This window comes from Piliocolobus tephrosceles, chromosome 17 (genome assembly GCF_002776525.5).
Source record: "Piliocolobus tephrosceles isolate RC106 chromosome 17, ASM277652v3, whole genome shotgun sequence".
In the NCBI taxonomy this organism is placed as follows: domain Eukaryota; kingdom Metazoa; phylum Chordata; class Mammalia; order Primates; family Cercopithecidae; genus Piliocolobus; species Piliocolobus tephrosceles.
In genome coordinates this window covers 6,251,260-6,265,864 of record NC_045450.1, presented here as the reverse complement: position 1 = coordinate 6,265,864, position 14,605 = coordinate 6,251,260, and the positions used below count along the sequence as shown (strand labels likewise).

The following is a 14,605-nucleotide window of genomic DNA, read 5'->3' as shown; positions in this document are numbered from 1 at the left end:
GGGAGGGGAGGGGAGGGAAGGTGGGGGAGGGGAGGGAAGGTACTCATTCTGAACCAAAAACAGGTGATCCTGGTCCTCTGTTGTTCCAATTATCTGGTTTTACCAGATAAAACACTTGGCCTTTGCAGGAAATAGAAGGACCAGGTTGAGTTCAAGAAATACTAGAGAAGTTAGTTGATGAGAACTGACCATTAACTGTGCTCAGGTGGAGCAGGGATGATAGAACTAGTAACCCAGTGTTGGCCTGCAGGTCCCCAGCATGGGTAAGCTGAATGCACATGTGATTCACCAACGTGCAGACTGGGGGACAGGGTGGAGGGGTATTGATTTCAGTTTGAGATACAATGAATGAAGGGTGTCCAGGGGTCAGTGGGAGATATGTATGATAAAATATGAGTCTCAAGCTCAGAAAAAAAAAAAAGAAACAAACAAACAAAAAATAACACTGGGACTAGAAATCTCAGTTTAGGGAGCCACGAAGAGATGCTTGGGGGCCACGAGAGGGAGGGTGCAGAGGAAGAAGAAACAAGACCTATGCATAGTATCCACAGCCTCTGACATGCATGCATTTAACCAACACTATTTCAGAACCTCCCAATATAAAGCCTTCTATTTGTCCTTAAATCACTGGCTAGGTGTACATTTTTAACTAATGGATTTAACACATAGCTGAGGACAGTAATTATATCTGTCTTTCTTCTTTTTTATTCCACTGTAATACACACATTTTTGAAGAAAGCACATAGTAGATGCTTTAAGAATGTCACTGAATGATGTTACACAACTTTAGCTATTGGAATCCAGTGTAGGCAGAGGACAGAGATGACCTCGATGCAGAAAATGTAATAAAGGATGGGACGGAGTAGGAAATCAATGTCTCCATTTGTAAAGAGGGAGAAAAAAAAAAGATGAACCAGACGTTATTAGCATGATATACAAGCACTGCATAGTCCCATTTATATCACTTGTATTAAGGATAAATTGCCTGAATAAATTCTATTATTCTAAGAAATAGCACAAATAACAAGCTGACAGCATCAGAAAAAAAATGAAAATAATAATGTTGATATTGCTGGAATTGCATGTTATTTCTCTATTTCCAGTTTCAGGGATCAAGTTAGGCAATAATTCACATTTGGGGGTGGATTTGGCTTTTAACGTCACAGCCATGCATCCACATTGAAATATTTTAGAATGGGAAGCTAATTATTTATTGTTAATAAAAGTCCAGATTTATTGTCTACTGGATCCCATGCAATGTGTTAAACATTTTCTGCAAATCATTTAAATTACCCACAAAAAATCTGAAAGATAATGCTATCCTGTCAATTTTATAGATGATGAAACTGAAGCCCTATTAGGTCACTAGCTCAAAATAACATATATAGTAAATTGACAGATGCAGATACGTGCACACAACTTCCTACGGTGCAGGGGTAAAAAAGCACGAGCTTTGGAATCCTGAATTCAAACTCCTTGTAGGTTTGTTACCTTAAATGGCTGAATTAACTCTTTGGAGCCTCAGCTTCTGCATCTGAAAAGGGGGACAATGATGCCAAACTTAGAGAACTATTTGAAGCACTAAGTGAGAATGTATACAAAACACTTGACCCAGTACCAGGCCCATAGTAAGCACACAGTGCATGGTAACTGATGGTTCTCAAAGGATTTATTTTTATTATGAATATTACAATTACTCCTAGTCTTTATGATTCTGATTTCAAATCCAGACTTCTATTTAAATTCCACCCAATCTATTTCCCAGCATGGCTCTGCTTCTTCTCAAGGCGGTTTATCTCTTTCTGGAGATGTGTTAGGATCATGATTTCTAAATCACATAAACTCACTCTGGCCCTTTGAAGGCTCTTAAATGGCCACTGCTTCCATGACTTCAAATAAGCATACTCTGGCCTCTCTGCCCACCCCATGACCTCAGAGAGAGCACATATCCATTCTACAAACTTTTTTTTTTTTTTTTTTTTTTTTTTTTTTTTGAGACAGAGTTTCTCCCTTGTTTCCCAGGCTGGAGCGCAAGAGTGCGATCTCAGCTCACTGCAACCTCTGCCTCCTGGGTTCAAGTGATTCTCCTGCCTCAGCCTCCTAAGTAGCTGGGACTATAGGCATGTGCCACCAGGCCCAGCTAATGTTTTGTATTTTTAGTAGAGATGGGGTTTCTCCATGTTGCTCAGGCTGGTCTCAAATTCCCGACCTCAGGTGATGGGCCCTCTTCAGCCTCTCAAAGTGCTGGGATTACAGGCATGAGGTACTGCACCCAGCCCATTCTACAAACTAAATGAGCATGTACTAAAGGCCATAAATTGTTCTCAGTCCAGAACATGAAAAGATGCATAAACTCCAGATTGACTTTTAAGGAATGTGCGGTGGGAGCAACAAAAGTCAAGAGTTAAAATTGAGGCACAGCATAGATGCTATAATAAGAATGGCTTACAAGGCAAGATGGTGGACTCTCAATGTCGCCAAGATCAAATAACACCTCTAATGGGGATAAAAAGGTGGCAGATAAGAAGGCATTTTATAAAGGAAAATATGTCATATGATTAATACCTTTCTTAAGCCATCTGTGTGCTCCTGGGTGTTTTACATTACCATTTTGCAAAACTGTGAACCCTAATATCTTTTTTTTTTTTTGAGCACAGGGGATTTTATTGATGGTACACGACAAGGTGGGGCTCCCTAGGCCCTCCCCTCTTCAAGGGGTCTACATGGAAACTGTGAGGGGAGATTCAGTGGCGGGGGACTGAGTGTGGCAGGGACTCCCCAGCAGTGAGGGCCTCTCTCTTCGTCTTGTGCTCTCGCTGGGGCTGGTGGTCCAGGGGTCTTACTCCTTGGAGGCCATGTGGGCCATGAGGTCCACCACCCTGTTGCTGTAGCCAAATTCATTGTCATACCAGGAAATGAGCTTGACAAGGTGGTCGTTGAGGGCAATGCCAGCCCCAGCGTCAAAGGTGGAAGAGTGGGTGTCGCTGTTGAAGTCGGAGGAGACCACCTGGTGCTCAGTGTAACCAAGGATGCCCTTGAGGGGGCCCTCCGACGCCTGCTTCACCACCTTCTTGATGTCATCATATTTGGCAGGTTTTTCCAGATGGCAGGTCAGGTCCACCACTGGACCTGAGTGGTGACGCCACTCAGTGGCGTGGTGAAGGCCACGCCAGTGAGCTTCCCATTCAGCTCAGGGATGACCTTGCCCACAGCCTTGGCAGCGCCAGTAGAGGCAGGGATGATGTTCTGGAGAGCACCGTGGGCATCACGCCACAGTTTCCCGGAGGGGCCATCCACAGTCATCTGGGTGGCAGTGATGGCGTGGACTGTGGTCATGAGTCTTTCCACGATACCAAAGTTGTCATGGATGACCTTGGCCAGGGGTGCTAAGCAGTTGGTGGTGCAGGAGGGGTTGCTGACGATCTTGAGGCTGTTGTCGTACTTCTCATGGTTCACACCCATGACGAACGTGGGGGCGTCAGCAGAGGGGGCAGAGGTGATGACTCTTTTGGCTCCCCCCTGCAAATGAGCCCCAGCCTTCTCCGTGGTGGTGAAGACGCCAGTGGACTCCACGACGTACTCAGCGCCAGCATCGCCCCACTTGATTTTGGAGGGATCTCGCTCCTGGAAGATGGTGATGGGGCTTCCGTTGATGACAAGCTTCCCGTTCTCAGCCTTCACGGTGCCATGGAACTTGCCATGGGTGGAATCATACTGGAACATGTAAACCATGTAGTTGAGGTCAATGAAGGGGTCATTGATGGCAACAATATCCACTTTACCAGAGTTAAAAGCAGCCCTGGTGACCAGGCGCCCAATACGACCAAATCCGTTGACTCTGACCTTCACCTTCCCCATGGTGTCTCAGGGATGCGCTGGCGATGCAAAAGAAGATACGACTGACTCTCGAACAGGAGGAGCAGAGAGCCGAACCCTAATATCTTATGTGTCTCTGATTCCATATCTGAAAGATTTGGGGGCAAGGAAAAACTGGCCTAGAGTAATAGAGGCTTCAGGAATTAAAAAAAAAAAAAAAATGAACTAAATGATTCAGTCTTCACAGAATAAGTTAAATAGGGTTGGTTTCCTACAAATCTTGAAAATTATTCATATCTACTCATTCATTCATTCTAGCAGTCACTCAGATACTAAGCACCTAGTACACATGACATACCATATTAATCACTAAGGATAAAGATAAACAAACATAAAGCTCCTGCCCTCAGGGGAAGGTACACATAATGTAAAGTTGAAAATGGACAGATAAACACTATTTCCAATTATGCATCAAGCTGGATGTGTAGGGATAGAGTATTTGGAGTGCCCGTGAATGAAAGGAACCCTAACCCAGAAAATGAGGCAAAGAGCCAGTGGCATTCAGGGAAAGAATGCCTGGAGGAAGGCTGCCTCTGAATCGAGAGTTAGAAGATAAGTAGACATTTTCAGGCCAAGATAGTAGAAGGGAATGGGGTGGGTCTAGGGAGCAGCATACATAAAGACAGAGGAATGAGTACAGGCTCATTATGTGCACTGAACTGTAGACAGGCTGTTCTTGAAAAGGAGAAACAAGGAGCGTTCCGGAGAGCAGGGAGGAACAAGTCATGCTACCAAGCTTGGTCATAATCCTGAAAACACTTAAACAGGGGAAGGGCATGACCAAATTTTTATTTTCAAGCATGAGGGATTTGAAGGGGAAAGAGAAGAAATGCCAATTAGAAGGTAGTTGCAGCAGCCTGGGTGAGAGGTGAACTGGTCACAAAGAACAATGAGAATAAGCAAAATGCTGGATCCTGTGGCTCTTCAGGAGGTAATGCAGGACCTGAGGTTGGCGTGGGGGAGCTACAGAGCCTGAACAGGTTTCTAAACTGAGGACCTGAGGGCCATCAACTGAGAGAGGATGAGGGAAGGAACAGTATGAAATGATGACCAGATGTGGAATTCCACTTAGAATGTGTGAATTCCAGGAAGATACATCCAAGAGGCAGTTATTATATAGGAATGAGATTCTAGGCTTCATCAGCTTAGAGGCATGTTGTGTGAATTAGGTCACCCATGAGAAAACACAATGGAAAACCAAGAGGCGGAGGTCAGAACCTTGGAGAGCAACTTCACCTAGGTGTGAACACGGGAAGATGAGGCAATGCAAAAAGCCAAAGAACGAGGCAGAAATGCAGGACGTTTACCAGGAGAATCAAGGGAGGACAGAGCTTTCAAAAGGAAGGAGGGATGTGCAGCGACAAACCCAGTGGAGAGGGTAAAAGAAGAAAAGACCCGAAATACCCAAAGAAATGGCCAGTTTCAATGTGAGAATCAAGGTAAAAATCAGGCTGAAAAATGAAGGCTGAAGACAATTCAAAACGTTCAGCATTTACCGCACACTCACTGTTGCCCAAGTCACTGAATGCTTCACCTGTTTTATTGTGTTTATTCTTTATTTTTTAAAAGTAGCTCCTAGGCCGGGCGCGGTGGCTCAAGCCTGTAATCCCAGCACTTTGGGAGGCCGAGACGGGCGGATCACGAGGTCAGGAGATCGAGACCATCCTGGCTAACACAGTGAAACCCCGTCTCTACTAAAATATACAAAAAAACTAGCCGGGCGAGGTGGCGGGCGCCTGTAGTCCCAGCTACTCGGGAGGCTGAGGCAGGAGAATGGCGTAAACCCGGGAGGCGGAGCTTGCAGTGAGCTGAGATCCGGCCACTGCACTCCAGCCTGAGCGACAGAGCGAGACTCTGTCTCAAAAAATAAATAAATAAATAAATAAATAAATAAATAAATAAATAAATAAATAAATAAATGTAGCTCCTATTAACATCTTTGCTTTGCCATTACTGAGGTCCCCAAGGTTACATGACTTGCTCTAGGTCACTTAGCCAGTAAATGATAATGTGTGTCCAACTCTTGTCTTCCTAGAGTTCATTTCTTACTACCCTTCTCACTGAAATATATATATATACATATAAAGAATATGGACACTGGGGCTATGTGAAATTTCTTAACTCCCAGAAGGAGATAACTTGATGGGCCAGCCCCATGCATGTCTCTCCGCAGTCTAATCAGCTGTTGCCAGCAAGGGGATTTTCAATCTGCCGCAAGACTCACCAGAGCCTTGGATGAGGTTTTCCAAGAACAGATAAGGAGATAGGATGAACACATTGCCTCACCAAAGGATTCATTTGCATTGAAATCACTAAACGTATTACAGAGTCAGAGATGAATCTTAAGGAGGTACGTCACAAATTGCTTTAATTATACATTTCTTCATGAAAAGAAGATAAACATTCTCATTATTTTACAGCCATCAGATGAATGGGACTTTTTCAGTCTACCAGTTCCAACACACTGAGTTGGGACATTTAATTGAATTTAGATATAATATATCACTCAAAGAGTGCTTGTCTGTTATGAAATATTAGCTTTGGTGTCGCATCTTATGAGATGGATCCAAATAAAGACGCTTTTTATTAATGATAATAAACAATGTTTACGGAAATCTTTTAGTGCATGAGAACCTGTGCTAAGCACTTTACATGCATAATCTTACTGACTCATCCCAACAACCTTATGAGGTCAGTATAATTATCATTCCTGATTTATAGATACCCAAACAGACACAGAGGGTCTGGAGCACATGTTGAGAGTTACATGGTAGAATCAAGATATAAACCTGGATCTCCACTACTGTATCTCTGCAGTTCGCATACCAGTTTCTCTTATAAATTATAAGAAGATGTTCAGTGACCATCCTTATTAAAGCTGTCAGTTAAGAGAGAGCTAAAACTGTGTATGAGCTATGCATGTGTGCATGGGGTTGGGAGGGAGGAAGGGGAAAATGGAGAGGGAAGGAAGGAGAAATGAGGGAGGTGGAGGGGCTCAAATAAAGACAGTAAGAAGAGACAAAACTAGAACTACGAATGACATTACTCATCTTATCTGCTGTTCCTCCAGAAGACAAAATGCCAAGCCCATCTCCACCTACTCATTAGCGAGCTACCAATACCAATTTGATGTGGCATGAGAACAAGCACAGCCACCCTACAGATAATAGGGTAGAATGCCCTCCCAACACCAATGGACTGGTCCCGAGGGGTGTGCTGGGGAGATTTTGCTGTATTAAATAGCACTGACATCTTCCAAACTAAATTGCAATGAGGAAGAAAACAGAATTAATAGTAATTGATATGGGGGAGAGAGCAGGAGGAAGCAGAAGGCGGATGCAGCTCATGCTGAATTCCTTAGTCCTGAAAAATATGCCTAGAAGTAACAGAAATGTTCTAATTCCACGACCTTCTTCCTCAATGTACTAGATGTAGTCCCACACCAATTTGTCTCAAGACATATTTACGGAATTCCAAGGCTGACACTAATCTCTTTGTTACTATGTCAGCTTAGCAGTGACATAATTGCAAAGAGATGATTCTCCCCTCTCCAAATCATGAGGTTTCTATTAGGAAAGCTAGTGCAAAATTCTGAAAATCAAGTCTTGATACCTGAATTCCAAGGAAAGCTCTGTCATAAACTCCTATAAGAATTCCAGTAAGTCATAAACATTCTCTCTGCCATGAGTTTCCAGCTGGTTAAATAAGTCAAAACATCTTAAAAACTCCAAATCACCATAAAAGGCAATAGAAATTGCCTTTTGGGCCATGCAAAAAAATTACAGATTCCTTTTGTTTTCTTACCCTTTCTCAATTCTAGCAACTATATATTTCTCTCTACACTGCTAACTTCTTTTCTCTCCAATAAAGAATGCATTCAGTGGTATACTCATAACATTTGAAATACATGGCAATTGTAAAGTGGGGCATGGTAAACATCACTTATCATGATAAGTATCACTTCCTGTTGCACAGTACCATGTGCCCACCCCCTAAATTCTCAAGAGTGACTCAAAGTTAAAATCTGGCTTCATTTGCCAGTGAAAGGACATGTCATCCCTCCCCTTCCTCTGGCAACAATTTCTGCTATACAAGAAAACTTGCAAGGGTGGGTTATCATCATCACAGGCACTATGACAATGAGAGGACAACATTCAGAACTCTTTTATAGAATATTTTTCAGGTAAAGCTCTGCTTGAAAATACTGCCCAGCCCAATAGCCAAGTTCACCAACGGAGGTGACTCTAGTTTAACTCATGCCTGTATCAGATGAAGAAAAAAAAAGACACATTATTCAATCCAACCAAGCTGTCTGTTTAGAAGATGCTTCAGGACTGATTAATGACAGAAAGCAAAGAGGAACCACACAGACCATGGCTGTCAAGGTCAAATGCACAAGCAGTCAGAATGGGGAGAGGCTGGGAGGCTGCCCGATCTGGATTTAGACTGCCGGCCTCAAGTTTTGGCTGGAGCCCCCGGCGTGTTGTCATTCACTCTCACTTACAGTCACACCACACACAAGATGGAGAGGCATATGGTGCGTTTCTCCCGACTCGGTTTAAATGTGGGCTCTAATTTAAGCTTTAAACCTTTTAGAATTCTGTGCCAGCGAGATAAAATATAAAAGCCATGATATTCTGAGCACCATATTTTGCTGCAATATGCCTTATAACACGTGGTCCAATAATTTTAAGGGTGGAACCAACAGCGACTAAGTCAAGTGGCGTCTCTGAGAGGGGCAACTGGTGGGTGTGTGTTCCCCAAAAGCAAAATGTTAGGCAAATAATAATAGTATCATCGATGATGTATCAAGGGCTTGTATGTCACAGGCAGCACTGAAAGATTTAAGTCGATTTTTCTCATTTCAGCTTCACAACAATCCTATGGAGTGAGTCCTCTTGTTATCCCAATTTTCTGAAATAATCAACACAGGATTAGAAAATTAAGCAGTTCACTCCATTCCAGGTTGCCCAGTCTGTTGCATAAAGCCAGGATTCAAACATAGGCAATAGGACTACAGATGCTACACACCTAACACTACACAATTCTGTTGATGCTATATACAAAACAACGCCTATAGGACACATCCTAACATTACTCCTTAGTGTTGGTTTGGGTATAATAACTTTGTACCAATGTCCCTTGGTTTTCACTCAAGACATGAAACCAAAATGGACTCATTCAAATAACTGCCTTTCATTCATTCATTGATTTAAATACTTACTGAACATCTACAGAATGTGAAACACAGGAGTATGCACTAAGGACTTTTACAAATACTACTTCGGTTTGAGGGTACTAACCACGATAGTATTCTACATAGAGCAAAAAATGATAAAACTGCACACCCGAATTCATACATGTACAAACACAGGTAAGTTCACAAAATGTTTATCTCTTTCACTAAAATTTAAATCTAAGACCTCAAACTATGAAACTACTACAAGACAACATTGGGGAAAATCTCCAGGACATTGGTCTGGGCAAAGATTTTCTTGAGCAATACCCCTCAAGCACAGGCAACCAAAGCAAACATTGACAACTAGGATCACATCAAGTTAAAAAGCTTCTACACAGCAAAAGATATGCTCAACCAAGTGAAGAGACAACCCACATAATGGGAGAAAATATCTCTGGATTTTTAAATATATATATATATATATCACTTGTTTAGTGGAATGTCTGAATTCTAGGAATGAGAGTTTTCTAACCTCAACCACAACTGGAGAGAGACAACAGGTGAATTAAGCCTCCAAATAAATGCAACCACCAGTTGCCCTTGTAGCTACTTCCAGTAGCATCAGGTGATGAGTTAAAATGCCCTCAACAGTGAGAGCAGGTGGGACAGCCACGTCCCTGTGGTTTGAGTGCTCCTGCACCTAAGCTATCTCCCAAACCTTTAGCAAGCTAACCAATGCACTTAACCCTTCTGAAAGAGCTAAACAGCAATTAGCCCTGGCAACCCAACAGTTCTCTGTCACTGCTGCAGCAAGCAACTCTGCATTAACAGCTGAGGAGTTTATGATGAGCTGGCAAAAAGAGACACCTGTGAACCAGCACACACTAGACTTTTGAATGCACTCCAGGAATGGCACACAGTGTCCTGATGCGGACTCCAGGGCCGCCTTTCCAGTCCCTTGGTAAGCTCTGTGTATCTCCCTGTGCCATCAGCTTCATCCTCAATGCCTGTTATGCTTGATGTTGTAACATTTGCTATGAAAGCATGCATTGTAATATCCATCTGACAGCTGCTGGTAAGCAAAACAATTGCATGACAACAGATGGAAAATGGAACCATTTGGTGGTTTAGAATGGCACAGGTAGTTTTCACAGGTCATCTGAAACCACATAGAACATGGAAGACTTAGCATCGGTGCCAAGGTTCATAGTGGGTTAGATACATAAACGTGTTCAAATATTTCAGAATTGACTAGCTTCGTCTTGTATTGCACTTGGGATCTCATTTGGGGCTCCAAAATTCCTTTCAACCTCTCTTATTACAGATCTCTTAATAAAAGAAAACAAATTGGTCTTGGTCTTTTAGTCCACTATTTTTGCCAATGCAAAAGTGATACACCTGGCTAAAAATGAACTGTATGTGCTTTAAAGTAGCAGTGGTAGGAAGGTTTGGCACATTTTGATTTGCATTTAAAAATGACACTGACACAGGTGCTCATGTACTATGTTCCATTTTTCCCTCCACTTCTTTCAGTGTGGTCTCATCACTTCCAAGATTTCTTCATTCACAGTTTTATACTTTCTAATTTAATTCCTGAAGTTGACAGCTCTCTGGTAGCTGGGAAACAAGGAGTTAGCAGAAAATATAAGTGGAAACAAAATATATTGTTTTTTGTTTTCCTCACAGTTGAAGGTTTCTGGTATCATACACCTCTTTGCTTTGTCTGAAATCGACAATAACATCAGAGAAGGGTTGCCAGCCAGGTTTACAAACACTGTATTTTATGTTTAGCCTTTTTATTTTTATTTTTTGGCTAAAATAAAATCAATAACAGCAGATAAATTTCCTCTCAAACCTCTAATTGTTTCTTGGTCTTTTGGAGAAAAAAATTTTTTTTCTCATGGTGAAAACTTAGAAAAAATTGAAGGAAGCATGAAAATAAATCACCCAGTCTGCCTCCTTGAAATAGCCACTTGTTAATGTGTGGGCAGACGTAAACTCTTGACCCTTGGACCACACCAGTTTGAACTGAACAGGCTTACTTATACGTGGATTTTCCTTTTCCCAACTGAGCATACATGGAAGATACAGTTTTCATGGGATGCAAAACTTACAAATACGTGGATTTCACCGAGCCAGAATTTTGGTACTAGTGAGGAACCTCCATGGATACTGAGGGATGAGTGTACACACATGTACATACACACCGCATATGTGTGTTAAAATATTTGTATGGCAAAATAAGAATAGTTGAGAATACACACACATAATCATGTACACACATACACACATATGCATGCACATGTGCAAAACAGTTAACACTTGTAACATTCTAAGGTTAACACATGTGCCTAACAGTTAACACTGGTCACATTCATATCAGAGCCGGACAGGAAAGCTGACTCTGCTTGGTGTCTGGCAAACGTTTGTTAACGTTACGCTAGCCTGCCCCTCCATCTCCCACTCTCTACATTTTGCTCTGCCATCATATCCAAGCAGTTACTAAGTAAGGTACACTTTTCCTTCTACATTTTACTTCACCCTACCTACTTGCTCCGTTCACACTAGAACCACCTGTATCCTGATCTCCAGCCTGGATTAATATGAAAATCTCCTAACAGATACCCTTGGTTCCAGCTAGGTCTTCTCCAATCTGTTTTCCAGAGACACCTTATGCAATACTTGTGAGAGCCAGTTATTTTTGGTTACAGTAATTCTTAAATTCCCCATCATTAGAAAAGCTTAGAAAATGCTGAGCTGCCTGACTCCTGCCTAACTTCCCAATCTTTTATTCCTGTTATCTCTGCCCTGACCCTTCCTCCAGTTTCTCAGCCTGATCACATCTAGGGGTGTTGTGTATGCTATTATCACCTTACGTTAAAGTACCACCCCTCTACTCTTTTCTCCTCTCATGGCTTAGACTAAAACATCTCTCCAAGAAAACACCTATTCTCATCCCAACTCACTTCCCTAGAATGCAGAATGCTTTCCATGACCTGATATAAGTCATCCAATGGGTTCCTGTTTCCCCCATAAAAGCATCAGGGCTTTGTATGATAGGACGAAGCGTGACAATAACTATCTAACTGTAAATCTATGATAAAGCTGTCTCTCTGATATACTGTTGCATCCCCTCTACTGGTCCATGATAACTGATGCTCAAAAACATGCCAAATGGATATCAAATCATTACAGTTCAACAGTATCACTGACTAGATACACAGATGAACATACCCAAATAAAGAGATCAATGGAGCTTCAAAAACACCCAATGACTTGTGAGGATCCTGAACCATGAGAGTATTGAGTGAAGATTAGACTTCTCCCAACTCGGGGGCCTTTGTTCACCAGTACAACCCTACATTCTCTGCATATTCTGCTATGCCCAAAACTGCCCACGTGGAAGACTGACCTCTTCTTCCATCTCCCTTACACTCCCCATTAGCACCAACGTTGCCATGTTCACTGCTTCCCTCCTAGAGGCAAGGTCAACATCATCTCCAGACATGCCCATTGCCATGGAGCTTCCATCTTGTTTCCTGACTTCAGTCTTTCCTCACGCTAACCCATAATCCATCCAATACATCCTATGGCATGGTCCACATCAAGCCATACTCTCCGTATCTCTACTTTCAACGTGAGGCTAGAGGCAGTGTCCAGTTCTTTTCCCTGACCTCACACTCCTCCCCGCCCCTCTCCTCACTATATCCATCTCCATTCTTAGTTATCTGTTTCTGCAGTCTACTCTCTAACCAAGCAAGTATCTTTACAGACCCTTATGAACAATGTATTCATTCTTGTGCTCACACCTCTGCATGGAACATTCACCATATGCAGAAGAGCCTCCATTTATCTTTGCCAATTCATATCCTCTCCTTCCTCCAACTCACTCCAAATTCCCTTGCACAGAAAAATCATCCCCTGAAACCACACTCTAACCTAGAGTCATCAGTTGTATTTTTCTTAATGAATCGATCTATAAATGAGTGAGTTTTAGACTGACGATGATGAACCCAGGAGTTAAAAAAAGCACTTCACCACATTTGATTTTTTTTTTTTTTTTTTTTTTTTTTTTTTGGCATTGTCCTGTTGAGTTTACAGATCTCAGCAAAAAATGAATGCATATAAAGACATAATCATGTCGGGAAAAAATCTTTTTCAAGTCCTCTGGACAACCCTCCTACTTCAATTGCAAGAAACACACATCCAACAAGAATAGAGAAATAATAATGCCACAGCGGTACAAGATTGACTTCAAGTCACAGCTATTTACGTGAGAAGGAAGATGTGGGTCTGCCTGTCCTTAGCTCTAAGGAGGGTAACACACACTGTCGCCATGCTCTGAAAGGTTCCTGTCTTCCTTCTTCTTTAGGATGTCAAGGAAAGAAAATCTGACTCTCCTCCTGTTTCCTACTCTCACGCTTGTCAACCATGTCATGATCACAAAGTTTTAAAAAATTTAATGATTTACATGAAATTACAGTGTTTCAAGGAACAAGTCCACAGTCTTTCTCCAAGTTTTATTTCTTATAAGAAAATAGACATTAACAATTTAGACCCACAAATGTAAAAAGGGGTGAAATATTATATTCTATTTGGCTATGAGGAATTTTTTAAATGCTCTGTGTACATCGGTGCTTAAACCCACGCTGATCACCTTCCAAGCCCTTGTTTGCGAACACGATTTCATCGTGAACAAGGATGCAGTGAAAAGGGACAGGCTGGGGATAGGAAAGGAAAGCAAGGCTCTGGTTTGAGTTCTGCTACTGAATACTCAAGTGGCCTTAACCTCTCTGAACTTCGGTTTCTTCATTGTAAAATGGAGATAATCAGCTTATTGTCGGTATTGAACGCCTTGAAACAGGATAAGATCACCTCGAGGGTGGGCAGGAGGGAAGCCTTGTTGGAACAAATTCAAGAGAGAATGGAAGGAGAAAAAAATTATAGCAAATATAGACAAGTTTTATTTCAGAGTTTTGTAAAGGAAATCAGAGAAAGAGAGTGACAGATGGAGAGGAAGTAGAGTCACAGGATAATTTTTTTAAATGATGAATATATTATAGCCTGTGCACATGGTGAAGGGTGTGAGTTGGTCCTGTCTAAAGGTGTTGAATGCCATCCATAAGAAGGAAAGTCCTAAATCTGTATCTCCATATCAAACCTATTCCTTGTTCTACAGACGCACAGAGCTGTCTCCTTGACATCTGTCCTTGGAAATCCAATGGGCACCTCATGCCGAATTCACCCAAATGTAAACTTGCAATTCCTCTTCCTTCTTCTCTCTTTCCCTCTCTCCCTCCCTGAACAGCTGCTTCTCTTGCAATCCATCTTAGAACTAGCACTTCCATTTTCTGAATGCTCAAGCTTAAATTCCTGTAGTAGACCGGGGGTGGTGGCTTACGCCTGTAATCCCAGCACTTTGCAAGGCCAAGGCAGGCAGATCACAGGTCAACAGATCAACATCATCCTGGCCAATATGGTGAAACCCTGTCTCTACTAAAAATAAATAAATAAATAAATAAATAAATAAATAAATAAATAAATAAATAA

At 42.0% G+C, this 14,605-nt stretch overlaps 1 protein-coding gene and 1 pseudogene across 5 annotated transcripts in view; both read right to left on the bottom strand.

Moving 5' to 3' along the window:
- Positions 1-14,605, bottom strand: part of LOC111551668 (RNA binding protein fox-1 homolog 1) — a 1,700,664-nt gene that overhangs the window by 1,515,139 nt on the left and 170,920 nt on the right. The window lies entirely within an intron of this gene.
- Positions 2,637-3,927, bottom strand: LOC111551670 (annotated as a pseudogene). The gene has a single exon (XR_002734428.2). The product of XR_002734428.2 is annotated as a glyceraldehyde-3-phosphate dehydrogenase pseudogene (transcript).